Source organism: Callithrix jacchus, chromosome 5 (assembly GCF_049354715.1).
Source record: "Callithrix jacchus isolate 240 chromosome 5, calJac240_pri, whole genome shotgun sequence".
NCBI lineage: Eukaryota > Metazoa > Chordata > Mammalia > Primates > Cebidae > Callithrix > Callithrix jacchus.
The window spans coordinates 165369310-165385465 of NC_133506.1; the positions used below are offsets into that span (position 1 = coordinate 165369310).

Genomic DNA, 16156 nt, shown 5'->3' on the forward strand with positions numbered 1-16156 from the left:
ATGCACCAATGCTCAGAACTGATTCTGTTATCCTTGTAGGTTGAGCTGAAAACAGTGAGACAATATGCAGCCAACATTTGTCTACTAGCAATGATAATGGAAGCTTCTATTTATTTTTAATAATGTGACCTCATTCTCAATAGGCTCCTTGGAGCTATTATTTTAGAATCTCTAATGACAAGCTCATTTGCAGAAAAAAAAACAAAAGGAGGAGTTACAGATAAATTGAGGCAGAAAATGTGTATTAATTTGATGGGCTATCTTTATCTTCCTTTTTTTGAAAGCTACACTTTAGTTGGTAAATATTTACCAATACCAACGTACAATGGAATATGTGTAACATTGCTTTTATCAAAATTTTAAGTGGCTGAATAGCCTAATCTAATATCTTCATAGGTGTTATTTTAAAGACTTTCCATCATAAAATCCTCAAGCATTTATATTTATTTCTCAAATATGTTTGGTGTACCAGCAGAACTAACAAAAGGAGAGTTGGGATCTCTTCCTTATAGAAAGTGTGGAATTACAGGCTGGGTGCAGTGCCTCATGCCTGTAATCCCAGTATTTTGGGAGGCCGAGGTGGGCAGATCACCTGAGTTCAGAAGTTCAAGACCAGCCTGGCCAACATGGTGAAACCCTGTCTCTATTAAAAAATACAAAAAAATGATCTGGGTGTGATGGCGTGTGCCTATAATCCCAGCTACTCGGGAGGCTGAGGCAGGAGAATCACTTGAACCTGGTAGGTGGAGGTTGCAGTGAGCTGAGATTGTGCCTGGGCAACAATAGCGAAAGCTACGTCTCAAAAAAAAAAAAAAAAAAAAAAAAGAAGGAAAGAAAGAAAAAGAAAACATGGAATTACAAATAATCATTCAAAAATCACTAAATTACAAAAAGATATATTTAGACATATTATCAGGAAGCAACTAGTGGAACATGTTAGAAGATACAAAACAGTTTAAACAGACGTGGTTCATACCTTTAAGAAACTGCCAACAGAAAATGAGAGAGAGCCAAGGTGTGAATCTTGAGTCTGCCAGTTACTGGTTCTGTGATCTCAGACAAGTCACTCAACCCTCCCTGAACCTCAGTTTGGTCATCTGGAATAAAGATATAATTAATAACAACTTTACCTAGCTATTTGTGAAAATAAAAGGGCAATGAGCTTTCAAGCACTTGGCATAATGCCTAGTAAGTATTTGGAGCTCAGTGAGTCAGTGGTGATGCTGGGTGGAGTAGGTAATGCTCCATATCTATACAGACAACAACATGGGAAAATGGAAGGGGAAAATAACCCGGATCACACCTAGCAGGTGGATAGCACCTGCCGGATTCTATAGAGGAGGAAATTGGACTTCAGAGGCTCCAGAGGCTTGACCAGGCTCCACATTTACTAAGAGGCCAGAATATAAATCCAAATTTGTCTCTGTCTTTGCTCCCCTTTCTTTAGGCCACATTTGCCTCTTTTGTGCATGGGAGCTACAGACATTCAACTTTAAAGAACTAATACTGGAGATATGATACTGGAGGAAGAATTGAGTCCAGTGAACAGAAGGGTGGATATGGAGTGAGGAGAAAAGCTGTGTGATCATCACTAAATAGATAAAGTATCACAACCATCATTTTCAGGGGGAACAGAAAAGAAACAGAATTCATGATATTTTGATGGACAGTCCCAACATGAATGACAACAAGAGAAGGAAAAAAATCTGAAAGTTCTCCCAGGTGCTCACCGTAGTCCACCTTTCCAGAGGGGAAACTTTGAAACTGTTTATAAAGCATTAGAAACAGTGGGGGGAGTTTGGTTTGCATTTTTAAGATGCGGAAAGGGCGCTCAACAGTGCAAAGCTGCACGCACGCTCTTCTCTTTCTTCCCTACTCCCACTGTGCACCTATGACCTAGCTTCCTCCATACGGGGTTTATATTCCACTCCTTCTTCCAGCTGGCCTTTCTGCTGAGGCTGATATGAGCCGACGATGCCAAGGAGGCACAACGGGCCTACTTTTCAAAAGTTACACCTGAGATTGCTAGAGGCTGGGAAGGGTGGGGAGAAGGTGGAGGATAGGAGAGGTTTGTTTAGATACAAATTACAGTTAGACAGTAGGAATAAGCGCTCATGTTCTATAGCACTATGGGATGACTGTAGTTAACTATATGTATCTATCTATCTATCTATATCTATATATATATATATATAATACATATTGTGTTTGCAGCATAAGAAATATAAAATGTTTGAGATGATGGATATGTTGATTACCCTGATCTCATCACTAGACATTGTATGTATTGAAAACATTACTAGTTACTCTATAAATATATATAATTATATGTCCATTTAAAATTTTTTAAAAATTAAAGAAACATTTTCAGGCCAGAAGCTACATTGGATGCACACACATCTATTATAATCTCATGAATTATTATAAAAAGTTTTTTGGAAAGAGAGGTTGCACCTGAGGTTAATAAAGATGCATTTCTAATTTAAAACTTTGCCTAAGTAATGCGGAATAGGAAAAATATGCAAATTTTATACCAATAACAATTGTGTGTCCCTTTACTTCAAACATTTGGAGACACAGCTTGGATAAATTTTAGTGACCACTACCAAACTCAGCAATCAAAATACAAGGTAATTTTTCCATTAATTCACTTCCCTCTAGAAAGTGCAACCAGAAAAAGAAAAGCAAATTATCTGGGAGATTGCAATTCACACGCAGAATTAACCTGCCTGCTGAATTTGGTGTTGGCTTTTCTGCTGTGGAGAACATAATCTCTTTTCCACTTTAGCTTATCCAGTTAAGAAGGAGTGTGTATGGGTGTGTTTCTGTGGTCTGTGTGTGTGTGAGAGAGAGAGGAAGGGAGACCCCCTCCTTCTGTCCATGTAACCGACACTGAAACAAGAATCAAGGCTGCAACCACGGAACTGTGGTTTTGCTAGTTCCGCAATTTAACATCCTTTCCTTCCGCCAGAAAGAACAACTGACCATCTTTGAGAAACAGGCTCCTTGTAAGTGGGGCTGACACAGCCATGGCGCTAACATTGAGCAAATCTTACTGAAACTCAGTAAGTGGATCACTTTTGCCTCTCTTCTTCCACTAACATTTAAAACAAGTTTTCATTTGGCCATTACTATACAATCATAGATATGCGTTTGGGTATAAATACTAGAATGTTTAATCTATTCATGACTATCAGTCACAGCAGACTAGAAAATGCGAATTCCACTTGACTAAAATTATTCTAAACTCTAAAGACTAAGAACCTTTTAAAGGTTTTGAGGGTGGAGATCATGTTCTATGACCCATGTAGAGGCCTGTAACTGGCAACAACCAACTACTCAGTCAAGTGTACAGAGGGGCTGCTACGGATGCTGATGATATGGTAACACAGAACAGTTTGTTTAATAAAAGCATTTATCATATAGATGCATGGGGGGGAGATTATGATTATTTGAACTCAACTTGAGGGCTTAGGTACAAATAAGCACCATAATTTGCTGTTTATTACAGGAAGTTGCCTTGAAATTCAACAGTTAGGACAAAAATTGATCCAATTGTAGGAAATTAAATAAAATACATGAATGAATGAACTTGCCTTCAGACATGAGGAGGACAAGCTACCTGACAGAACTGTGTGACAACTAAATGCTTTACCAGGATTAAAGCACCTAGAAAAACACTCAATTCAAAGCAAGTATTAGCTGTTATTATTAGGACGATCGACTGAAACTCCTCTCACTCCCCCCACCAATACCTTACAAGATGGAGCAGTCATGCAATTTCTGAGCAGATTGATGTAAGCATTGAAACTGACCAACCAGAACAAGAGGAACAGTCAATAGTATAAGGCAGGAAGTTGGATCAGAAGGGAACTGAGGGGAGCAGTAGGAAGATGGCATCTGGGGAGCACCATGGCCACAGCAGCAATAGGGAGATGGCCTGAGGAGACCAGCATCTAATCAGGAGGTGACTTCCTAGAGCCTCAAAATGAAGGCACTGTGGAACATCAACACTTTTTTTTTTTTTTTTTGAGGCAGAGTCTCACTCTTTCTCACAGGCTGCAGTGCAGTGGAGCCATCTTGGCTCACTGCAACCTCTGCCTCCCCGGTTCAAGTGATTTTCCTGCCTCAGCCTCCTGAGTAGCTGGGACTACAGCCACATTCCACCACACCTGGCTAATTTTTTGTATTTTTAGTAGAGACAGGGTTTTACCATGTTAGCCAGGATGGTCTCGATCTCCTGACCTCTTGATCTGCCTGCCTTGGCCTCCCAAAGTGCTGGGATTACAGGCGTGAGCCACAGCAAGAAGTGCATTTCCATCTGGCAAAATAGGAACACTTGAAACTCTTCAAATCTGCAGACAGTGATTGGTTTTATATTTTGATGGGTTCTAATTCTCATTTTTATTTCTGCAGCGTTTGATATGCAAATGAAATAGTATCATTTGATTTGCTATCTGTAAGCTGGGAAGCTAGCAGATAAAAAAACACTAGGAAGAAAATTAGATTAACTGAAATAATGTCCCTCTGCTATAAAACTTGCTATTAGTCATAAAATCCAAGCCTTTATAATCTTACATTATACATGTTTGACTCTTCATAAATATAATCTTATAAGCAGATTTCTTAATTTTATTTTACCTAAATTTTATTTATGCACAGAAAGGCCTGTACTCTTTAGGTAACAAGGAGAAGTGGACTTGAGAATTTTCTGACAATAATCCAAAGTGAGTAAGTAAAAGTTAACACCGGTTCTTGTACTCTTTGTCATTAAAGAGGCCCGTTATTGGGTATATAGTTTTGGCAAGGGTAACTAAGTTTTGGCCCAACGAATGTATTTATACTGAAATAATGAGATTTTCACTTTCTCTGTTTAGTAGTAATTGTACAATTTAAAAAATTTCTTGAGGTCAATGTCCGTATGATACTCTGAAGCTAAAATGAGACTAGGGCTTTGGCAAAGCTGAAGCATGGCAGAATGCAAAGTATTATATTATTGTTGCATCTTTATTCACAGAAATAAATGGGAAATCAGTAAATATTAAGTTAATAACTACAATCAAAGTCTTTCATCATATGTAAGAAGCTGAAAAAAAAAACTTGTGAGAAATTTTCCATTCAATCAATACAGTTAGCATCTACTATGTACCAGCAAAGACAGAAAAGGAGCTCAGGTCTGTCAGCAAAGAAGGACTTGGAATAAGACAAAAGATTAATGCTATACTGACTCTGAGATCAAAGCCAAAGACAATTTAGTGCTGGCAGGGAGAAGACGGGAAGGCCTCCAAAAGGGTTCGTTTTTTGAAGTCAGCCTTGAGAAATGATCAGAAGTTTTAAAAAGAAAGAAGAACACAATTAAAGAAGCAGTTGGAGCGAAAAGAGAATGGAACTTTCTGGTGGCTTGTGGTCTAGCGCATTAAAATGTGGGTTAGCAGAGGCGGAAGAGGGGATGGGGTAGTGGGAGGCTGAACAGAAGGAAGTGACAAGAAATAAGGTTGGGGAAGTGGGCTGAGGCAGGTTTGCAAAGGCAAACAATTCTTTAGTAAAGTTATGCGTTAATTTTAAATCTATTTCTTCATCCCGTTACTATAAACCTGCAATGATATCTCTTATTTATAAAAATAAAAATGTTTGTAAATTTATTACAGTGTTTTCTTCTCTCTCTTCTCTCTTTCTCTTGCTCCCTCTCTTTCATTCTCTCCTCTCTTAAAACTGTGAGTGCCAAGATCTCCTTAGCCAGCTTCCGTAATAAAAGCCTGTAATCACCTACCTCTGGGGTAAGCATGCCAGCCTGGAAGGGAGGATCTGTAACAGACACAGGCAGTAGGAGCCTGAAATTCTGACCATCTACTGTCCCCCACCCCAACTGCCCAGGGACCTAGGGCCAGTTCCCTCAACTGTCTAACCCATTCCTTAACTCTAAAGGTAGCTGAGAGGATTAAACAAGGCGATTTATACAGAGTAGCTGCTTACACTACATGCTTCTAATTATTAAGCGCTATTATTAATTTTCTTGTCCTCTTGAAGTTAAATGGATACATTCAAATGAGACTTTACTTGTTGGTCTTCCCTTCCCCCAAAGAGTTCAGAGATAGGATTATAAATGAAGTGAAAGCACAGAAATTGTTTCCCAAATTACCTTGTTTCAAGGCATCATTTACAAAAGAGACAAAATTTAAATGCTACCAAGAAAAGCATCTCTGGGATTGCTAAGGAAATGTCCTCCTAAGCACAACTCAAACCCACCACAGCAATGCTTGTTCAAAGAGCAAGACCTAGAAGAGTTTTCCCCTGATGTTCCTGGGGGTGAGCTAGAGTGAAGAGGAATATCTTTGTAACACATGGGGTTGGTGCTTTAGCAGCGTAAACTTAATTTTCAACAGGGGACCTTTTTATTTTGAATTAAGTTTCTTGTAGTCCTTTTTGTTTCTTCTTAAATATAAGAAAAAGATGGACGTTCCTTCACATTCTAATTTATTTTATTCTCATTAATAGTTTTACTTAAAATAAGACACGGTATTTTTTTAGTCTGTTTTTTTCTGGGGTTCAAGTCCCTCTTCTCTCAATTTCACATTTGCTTGTTTGAAACTACTCAGGTGAGATGTGCAAAGTCATATTGGTGGTCACATTTTGCAACTTCCAGAAATTCACATTTATAGGTAAATGATTGAAATTTGTCTACACAGACATTCTTTAAACAATTATACTTAATAGAAACCAAATAGAAACTCACGACAAACGTAAAGATACACAAACATAGGGATGTACAAACGTAAATCTTGATTCAAAATCAAGATGTGTGCAGACAATTTGCTTACTGACAGTGTTTCTGAAAGTTGTCTTGATAGGGTAATTTTAGAAAACAAGTTGCTAATTAATATAATATATTAAAATGAATATATTGTATTAAAAGTTAGGTTTTGATAAATATCCTGATTCACGGTTATCATTCGTTAATGGTTCTTAGTGTGATATTATAGCGGTAATTAAATAAAAGTGTATACTACAAGATTCAAAGTCTATGTTTGGGCAAAGTTCTGGAATACATATCTCATATAAACTGCATAAAAATTTCTATTATAGATAAAAGTCTTTCTCCCAGAATTTCAGTGAGTATCATTGGTATGGTCATAAGCATAACAAACAATTGAGACAATTCTACAAAAACAGTACAATTAAACATGACACAAATTGCTTTCATTTTTAGAGAACAAATGGAAAAGAGAAAACCTCTCTCTAATTCCGTGTGGTTATAAAGCACACCCATTAAAAACCCTTGGCACCAAAAATCACTCAAATAACCAGTATCACATTCAGTAACATATGACTCAAGATACTAATATATCCACTAAAGTACTGTAACGACGTTTTTAAAGAAAAACAGAACCACAGGAACTAAAATTAAACTACCCCCATTAGGCCAATAAGCAGTACAATCTAAATTATCAATACGCACTTTCCTGAAAACATTTTAAAGAAGATAAAATCACAGTAAATAGCTTTCCTGAAATAGAGCAATAGAAATACACTGGAATGTGGTTTGGTTTTAAAAGAAAAAAGAAACCCTAATTTTGGGTAGAGGTAATAATTGCAGATAAGTTGAGAAGAACCAAGCCCCGAGAGTTGAGGGGCTCCATCTTGGATGGCCATGTAAGGTGGCCGCACGTGTCCTGGGCAGTTAGGCCGTGGCAGGAATCACAGAGGTCTCAGGTGACATGCTCAGATCTCTAGTCCCCTGAAGGCAAAACCCACACAATCCACAGAAACGGTGCCGCTGGGCATCGCCAGCACTTAAACCCAGCAAAACACATGAAGAAAACTTACCTTGTAGGAAAAAAGCTGCCCTTGGTAGTACTGGCGTCTGACCAGGAACCCCTTCTTTCTGATCTGCAGAACAGCTTTGTCAAGCCCGGGTGTGTGGTCACAAGGCAGGAAGTGACTAGAATGAGAAATCATCAGCCAGGAAAGAAAAAGATTTTGTCTTTATAAGGACATTTTAACTTTTTTTTCCATGTCCCCGCCCCACCAAAAATCACCTGACAGAACAGGTCACACAGAAATTCAGACACCACCTACCACTTCCTCTTTTTTTTGAGACAGGGTCCCGCTCTCTTGCCCACTTCTTTATATGCGCTTTTCTCTCTCCCTTTCTCTTCCCTCTCAGTAGTCCCTGGGCTACGTAAACCTTTCTGATTCTAGACGGCAAGGCAAGGTCAGCCTGTTGAGTTCTTTAACTCGAGTTGCAAAAGCAAAGCCCAGGTGCCTACCCACCTACAGCAAAGATCAACAAAGTAGTCACTTTTAGTGAAAGAGCCAAGAAAAAGGTGGCAGTACACCTGAAACAAATGAAAAGGGACTTCCCTGGGAAAGCCCCGCCCCACCTCAAATCAAACCTCTCTGGAGTCCTCTAACAGTGGTCTTATTGGTGCAAACAGAACAGAACGTTCTCTTTAAGGGAAGGACATGAAAAGGAAGGTTACTAGATTATTTACTCATTCTTTTATTTATAGAACATCTATGTGCTAGGGAATCTCTTTAACCCAATTAGGTATCTCAATTATTTAAGCGTTTCCTATAAAGAGTGCAGTAGATGCACAGGCAGCTGCTATATTTAAATGGGTAGCTTCATTCCTTCTTACAGACAGGATTTTTTTTTGAATGCACATTTTATAAAATTAGCAGGTGGGTGGGGGAAGCTCTATTCTATACTCAAACCCCAGATGCTTAAGAGCAAATACCTATCGTCAAATGGAGCATCTTCAAGTGCTCACACAGTTGTGAAGACTGTGGCACCCTGAGTTATGCTGACTAAATATTAGACATATTTCCACATTGCCCAGAGACTGTGTGGTTCCAGTAGTCGATCTGCTGTTTAAGAATGAGGACGTGTGGTTGTGCTCCCAGGTCAGATGCTACGCTGAAGATGTCTGCTCCAGAGTCGACATGTGTCTGTGTTTGCTGTGGTCCAAGTGTTCTGACTGGTTGGAGGGCTGCCCTTATACTTTTGCTCTTTTGATTTCTCCTCTAGCAAGTTTTTTCTGCCCTTAAACGTTAAACCAAACTGTTCTGGTTTATCTACTTCACTAGCCAGTGGTTTCGCAACTGGTCAGAAGCCCACAGGGGGGATCTTGGGGAACCAAGTGGGTGGAAGAACGGGGCGAGACGGTGGGGATTCTAGAAATGGTTCACCTCACAGAGAGCTATCAGTCCTCCTGTGATTTCCCAGGGAAGGCTGAGGGGGTGACGGGACTCTGTTTTCTCTGTTGCATAATCACTCCCAATTACTAAGTTGCAGAGAGCTTTCAAGAAGCACCTGGATTCTTTCAGGACAGCAGCGGAACATCCATGCATGGCTGTAGAGCACTGCTCACACTGAAAGCAAAATGCTGTCATCATTCGGGGCCCTGTGGCAGGAGCCCACAGATACTGTCTTGATGGTCTTACAGATACAAGGGGTGGGCCTCCGTGATCTGGTTCCACATCCTGGTGGTTTCAGGATGGCATGAAGGCCCAACAGTAACCCTTCATGAAGTCTCCTTTACCTGGGAGAAGGAAAGCAGCTGTAGTCTGTATTTATTGGTGTCCGGTCATCTCAGACTGGAGGAATCTATAAAGAAGAGCAAAACACACTTGTGCACTGGTTCAGTGGCTGTTTGCAGGCGTGTTTGAACGGGTGACTCAGAAATAAGACACAATCGCTGCTCTCTAGGAGAACAGTCAAGTGGGGAAAAACCATGTAAGGAAATAAATGCCACCTCTAACAGAGAGGTGAAAAAGCCAGTGTGAGATCAACGCAGTTGCAGATTTGGGCAGAGGTGAGGTCTGCTAAGTGAAGAAAGGATTTAGGATTCCAGGAAATGTCTGGGTTGTAGACAACGAAAGCACTGACTTGGGTGCTGCTTACAGCCACCCAGTAATAGAGTCGTCTTGTACCCTAGCATCCACGGCAGGCACCCACACCCCCTCTGCCACATCCTGGACGGCACCATTGCAAGCCCTGCCCTTCTCCCTCAGTCTTAATCTCTTTCTCCGCCTCTCAGTGCTGTAAGTCTGCCCAGTTTCAGGCAATTGCTTAGGTGCTAGACCAAGACTTTTTCAGAGAGGAGTATTTTATGGCTGCTGGTGTTTACAATGGCTTGTGCATCTTAATAGCAAATGGAAGACTGACTTTTGTTTTTCTTACCGTTTTTACATTCTCTACAGACAATCGCCCCTGCGGGCTGCACACAGAGTGGACCTGCCTCACCCCGCCGTGGATAAGCCTCCACCGCCACCTGTCCCTGGCCTGGGTTTTGCCTTTCTCTAAGCCCCACCACCCCCTCAGACGTCATCCCGCGCTCTCCTGCCCTGAAGCCTTGGCCTCAGTTCCAGATACCAGATCGCCTGCTACTCTCAGACTTCTGAATGTTGCTGAGGAAAGTCACAGAAACACAAACTTGGAACGCTAAAAAGTCAAGCTGCTTGACTTCAGATTACTTGGCAGAAACACTTTCATTCAATTGTATTAATTCTTGAGAGCAGGAATTCCCAACTTGGAGTCCATAGACCCCTAAAACTAAATGCGTAATTCTACGTGTCTGGAACTCTTTTTTCTGGGAAAAGAGACCATAATATCAGTAAAGAGATCACAGACCCCCCGAAGTTGGCCATTTATTCTAAACTCTTCCTCTTGCCTCAGCCTTTCACTCCACCCTGCCACGATTTGTCCTGCCCAAGATTCTTCTGCTGCCTCCTCTTGACTGAGATGATCCAGGTGGTCTGGTATGAGCCTCCCCTCCACTCTCACAATATCCATCTTTCCTCCTCTCCTTCGGCTTAATAGAAGTGGCATTGCTCTCTCTTCCCCAGGTCAGTGTCTCATCACCGTCTCACTCTTCATCTTCCACTTCCTTACACACCTTGCTCCATGAATTCTCTCATGTTTCTCTAGCATCTTAATCTCTTCAACTCTCCCCACTTCCTCTGCATGCACTCATGGTGTTGGTACAAAGAGAAAAACACCTTTGTTTCACTTTACAGTCCACTCTCATCCCAACGTATGATGGGCCGGGAAGGAAGACGCATTAAGATGGGCCCTGTCCCTACCAATGAACCATGTCCACTGTAGTTGAAGACACAGATGAGGGAAACAAGGCAAGCGAAGAATTCTCTACTTGGAACCACATGAAAGGCAGTGTCCCTGGGAACACACAGCACTAACCCAGACGTGGGGCCTGGGAGGCAGAGACAGGGAGCATCAGGTGGTGAAGAGTAAAGATGCTGGGCCAGCTCCACGGTCGTACCAGCTGTATGAGCTTGGGCAAATTATTTACTTGCACTGGCCTCGGTTTCCGCATCTAGAAAGTGGGGACAAGAACAGTGTCTATTTTCTCTAGTTGTTGCAAGGGTTAAGTGAATTGACACATGCAGAGAACTTAGAAGAGGGTCTGGCACATAGCAAATCCTACGTAAGTGTTAACTAGTCTTTTACTATTTACATCAGCCTCTGGGCTAGTCCCTTAACACACATTATTTTATATTTTCCTCACAACAACTCTACGAATTAGGTATGATTTTTAACGTTTTAATTGTTTAAGTAATGGCTTCGCTGAAATAGGCTTTACAGACCATAAAATTCACCTTTAAAAAGTGTACAATTCAGTGGTTTGTTGTATTTTAACAGAGTTGTGCAACAATTATACTATATAATTCCAGGACATTTTCATCATCCCCAAAAGAAACTTTTTTCTTTTTTTTTTGAGACAGAGTCTTACTCTGTCACCAGGCACCAGGCTGGAGTGCAGTGGTACAATCTCGGCTCACTACAACCTCCACCTCCCAGGTTCAGGCAATTCTCCTGCCTCAGCCTCCTGAGTAGCTGGGACTCCAGGCACGCACCACCATGCCCAGCTAATTTTCGTATTTTTAGTAGAGACGGGGTTTCACCATGTTGACCAGGATGGTCTCGATCTCTTGACCTCGTGATCCACCCGCCCCGGCCTCCCAAAGTGCTGGGATTACAGGCTTCAGCCACCACGCCCGGCCCCCAAAAGAAACTCTTTACCCATTAAAGGTTGCTCCCCATTCACCCCCATCTCCCAAATCCCCAGCCATAGCCAACAACTAGTTTATTTTCTGTCTCTAGAGTTTGCCTATTCTGGACTTTTCATATAAAGGGAATCACGCAATGCATGTTCTTTTGTGACTAGCTTCTTTCACTTGGCATGTTTTCAAGGTCCATCTGTGTTGTAGCATGTCATACTTCATTTATTATTTGTTCATTTATTTTGAGACAGGATCTCACTCTGTTGCCCAGGGTGAAGTGCAGTGGTGCGATTATAGCTTGCTGAGGCCTTGAACCCCTGTCCTTGAGCCATCCTCCCACCTCAGCTTCCTGAATAGCTGGGACTACAGGCACACATCTCCACACCCAGCTAATTAAAAAGTTTTTTTATTTTGTAGAGATAGGGTCTTGCCATGTTGGTCAGGCTGGTCTCAAACTCCTGGGCTCAGGTGATTCTTCTGCCTCAGCCTCCCAAAGTGCTGGGATTACAAACATGAGCCACTGCACCTGGCCTTCCTTCCTTTTTATAGAAGAATGATATTCCACTATAGAAATATATTGCATTTTATCTCTTCATCAGCTGCTGGATATTTGGATGCTCTCTACTATTTGACATTATAAATAATGCTGCAATTAACATTTGCGTACATTTTTTGTGGGTGGACATACGTTTTCTTTATTAATCAAAGTAATATACATATATAGTTTTAGAAGTCAAGTATTACCTCAAGGCTTCTCATGAAACACCAGTCTCCTGACATATTCGTTCACCTCTGATTCCCATTCCCTAGAAACAAGTATTTTCAACAGTTTTAGCTAACTCTTCTGTTATTTAGTTCCATATTTCTAGATGCTATGGTTATGCTGTATCTTGACTGGGTTCAGATACACACACACACACACACACACACACACACACACATATATATATTTTTTCCTTCCTACCTGGGAGATGTTTGACCCTCTCACATCCCCCCAGTCCAACATATACATGTTAACCTTCCCATCATCCTCCAGAACAGTTTAGTTCTTTCAGTTAAATCAATACTAAGTTTTTATAATGACTATCAAAACAGTCATAACTGAGTTAGGAATATTTTGCACTATGCTTTTATATCTTTTTTTGATATGGGAGGTTTCTATGTACTTATTACTAATTCTGTATAAACTCTCCAACAGAGCTAAAATGCAATTTAAAACATCAAGGAATGAATCCATTCCTTGTTTCCCCCACAGAGAGGCCCTTCCCCTGTTCAGTCCTGTGGCCTAGCTGGATCTAGCTCTCCTTCCTCGTCACAATGGGGATCCCTTTCTTCCCCATCTAGGATGGATTTCTTATTTCTAGGCCACACACCTTAGTCTGCTTCTTGTTGCAATGAATACATCCTCTAGTAGATTCTTGAGAGAGACTATATGGGACATACATTATTTAAGACGTTCATTCTTTGAAGACCACACTGGAAATCATTTTCTCAGAATTTGGAAGGGATTGTTCCTGCGTGTTCTAGGTTCCAGGGCTGCTGTTAACACAGCTGATGTCATTCTGACTTCTGGTCCCTTGCGTGTCCTTTTTGGTTTCTTTCTGAACATTTTTAGAATTTTTTTTATACCTGGTGTTCTGAAAATGATTGATGATTTGTCTTAGTGTAAGTCTGTTTTCATCTACTGTGCAAGGGACTCAGTGGTCTTTTCTAATTGGGAAATTCAGGTCTCAGTTCTGGGAAATATTTTCTGTCTCCATCTCTTATTTCCTTTCTTCTGTTTCCTATGCTCTACTTCCCTGGAATTATATTTATTTGTCTGATTTGCCTCTGGGATTAATCTTCTAATTTTCTTTCTTTCCTCCGATTTTCTGCCTCTTAGCCTATTTTACTGTCAGAATTTTTCTACATTTTCTTCAAAACTTCCACTGAGCCTCTTATTTCTGCTTTCACCTCAAAATTTCTCTCTTGGTCTGTTTTGTGCTGCTATAACAAAATATCTCAGACTTGGCAACTTATAATAAACAGAAATTCATTGGCTCACAGTTCTGGAGGCTGGGAAGTCCAATAGAAGGTGCCAACGTCTTCAGAGTGTCTTCTTGCTGCCTCATCCCACGGCAGAAGGCAAGAAGGCAAGACTGGACCAAACTTGCCTTTTTATAATGGCATCAGTTCTACATGGGCAGTGCCCTGATGGTCAATCACCCCTTAAAGGCCCCACCTCTTAACTATCACAATGGCAATTAAATTTCAACATGAATTTTGGAGGAGACATTCAAACCATAGCAATAGCTAAAGACTCTTTTTTCTGAATGTTTCTTTATTTTGTATAGCAACATGTGGGTGAGGATAGGGTGGGGAATGTCTTACTGTTCCTTATATAAATTTTCTATGATTCTTCCAATTCTTCAAGTCCCTTTTGCATTCTGCCTCCAAAAGTATCTGGTGTCTCAGAGTTCTGAGCTTCTCTGAGCATCCAAGGTGGGATTTGAATGACTCCTCTTTGGCTTCTCTCATTATGGGTTTGGAATTCAGCTTTCCCACATGTGTTAAGGCTACTGTTATCACCTATTCATGGTCTCCCACATACTGCTGACATCTCTGACATACTATTGCCTCATTTGATATTGGTCTCTCCTACTAGGAATTCCATGAGGCCAAGGGCTGTGTTTGCTTTGTTAACTTTTAAATAGTGGCCGGGCGCGGTGGCTCAAGCCTGTAATCCCAGCACTTTGGGAGGCTGAGGCAGGTGGATCATGAGGTCAAGAGATAGAGACCATCCTGGTCAACTTGGTGAAACCCCATCTCTACTAAAAATTCAAAAATTAGCTGGGCATGGTGGTGCGTGCCTGTAGTCCCAGCTACTCAGGAGGCTGAGGCAGGAGAATTGCCTGAACCCAGGAGGCGGAGGTTGCGGTGAGCCGAGATCATGCCATTGCACTCCAGCCTGGGTAACGAGCGAAACTCCGTCTCAAAAAAAAAAACCAAACAAAAAAAACCTTTTAAATACTGTATGCAACATTTCAAAAATGTTTGTTGAATACATTAATAAAGAGGACAAAGCTGAGACTTGAAGAATGACATGGAAAGGAAAGGTGGAAATGTACTATAATAAGCATAAGGGGATGGCATGTGTGAAAGATCACAGGTGGGAGAAATCAAAGTACATCGAAAATATGACCAAAGCTGGATGGTACTGTGGTCAAGAGCGTGAAGCTAAGAGAAAATGCAGAGAAAGAGAAAAACTGGAGGATTTGACGGAAACCAAGTCATAGTGGAGTTTTTCACTGTGTTAAGGATTTCAGGCTCTCATCTGTGCATTAATCAGGGTTTTCCAGAGAAACAGAACAATAGAATGCGTGTGTGTATGTATATGTGTGTGCATGTATGTGTATGCATAAAGAGATTCATTACAGAATTGGTTCATGTGATTAGGGAAGCTGACAAGTCCCAAGATCTTCATGATGATTCAGCAAGCTGGAGACCCAGGACAGCCAGTGTAGTTCTAGCCTGAAGGCTGCCAGGCTTGACACCCAAGAGCCAGTGTTTCTGTTTGAGTCCAAGGGAGAAGAAAACCAAAGTCTCATTCAGCTCAAAGGCAATCAGTCAGGAAGAATTTTCTCTGACTCAAGGGACAGTCAATCTTTTTGCTCTATTCAGGTCTTCATCTGATTGGATGAGGCCCACCCCCTTAGGGAGGGCCATCTGCTTAACTCAGTCTACCAAGTTAAATGTTAACACCACCCCAAAACGCTGTCACCAAAACACCCAGAGTAATGTTTGACCAAATATCTGGGCACTCCATGGCCCAGTCAAGTTGACACCTAGAAAATTAACCATCACACCCTGCCAGCAATGGGGAGTCATTTTAGGATCTATAATACTTCCTAGGGCTGTTTTTAAAATGTACCAAAAACTGAGTGGTTCAAAATGACAAAAATGAATTGTCTCACAGTTCTGAGGTTGAAAATCTGGAAGTACAGTGTTGTAGGACTGGTTCCTTCTGAGAGTTGTGAAAGACGATTTGTTCCATGTCTCTCTTCCAGCTTTTGGTGGGTTTGCTGCAACATTTGTCACCCTTGGCTTATGAAGGCGTCTCCCCAATTTCTGCTTTTATCTACACATTTGTGTC

The 16156-nt window shown here is 41.1% G+C and overlaps 1 protein-coding gene across 3 annotated transcripts in view; it reads right to left on the reverse strand.

The window, feature by feature from the left end:
- The window catches only part of LCP1 (lymphocyte cytosolic protein 1), a 58231-nt gene extending 50340 nt beyond the window's left edge, over positions 1 to 7891 (reverse strand). For 2 of the 3 annotated variants that reach the window (XM_035302632.3, XM_078375391.1), the window contains exon 1: positions 7825 to 7891. The gene's annotated coding sequence lies outside the window, so the exon portion shown is untranslated. Of the gene's footprint in view, positions 1 to 976; positions 1098 to 7824 lie in introns of all 3 variants that reach the window. The other variant, XM_035302634.3, reaches the window with a different exon arrangement.
- Between the last annotated feature and the right edge of the window lie 8265 nt (positions 7892 to 16156).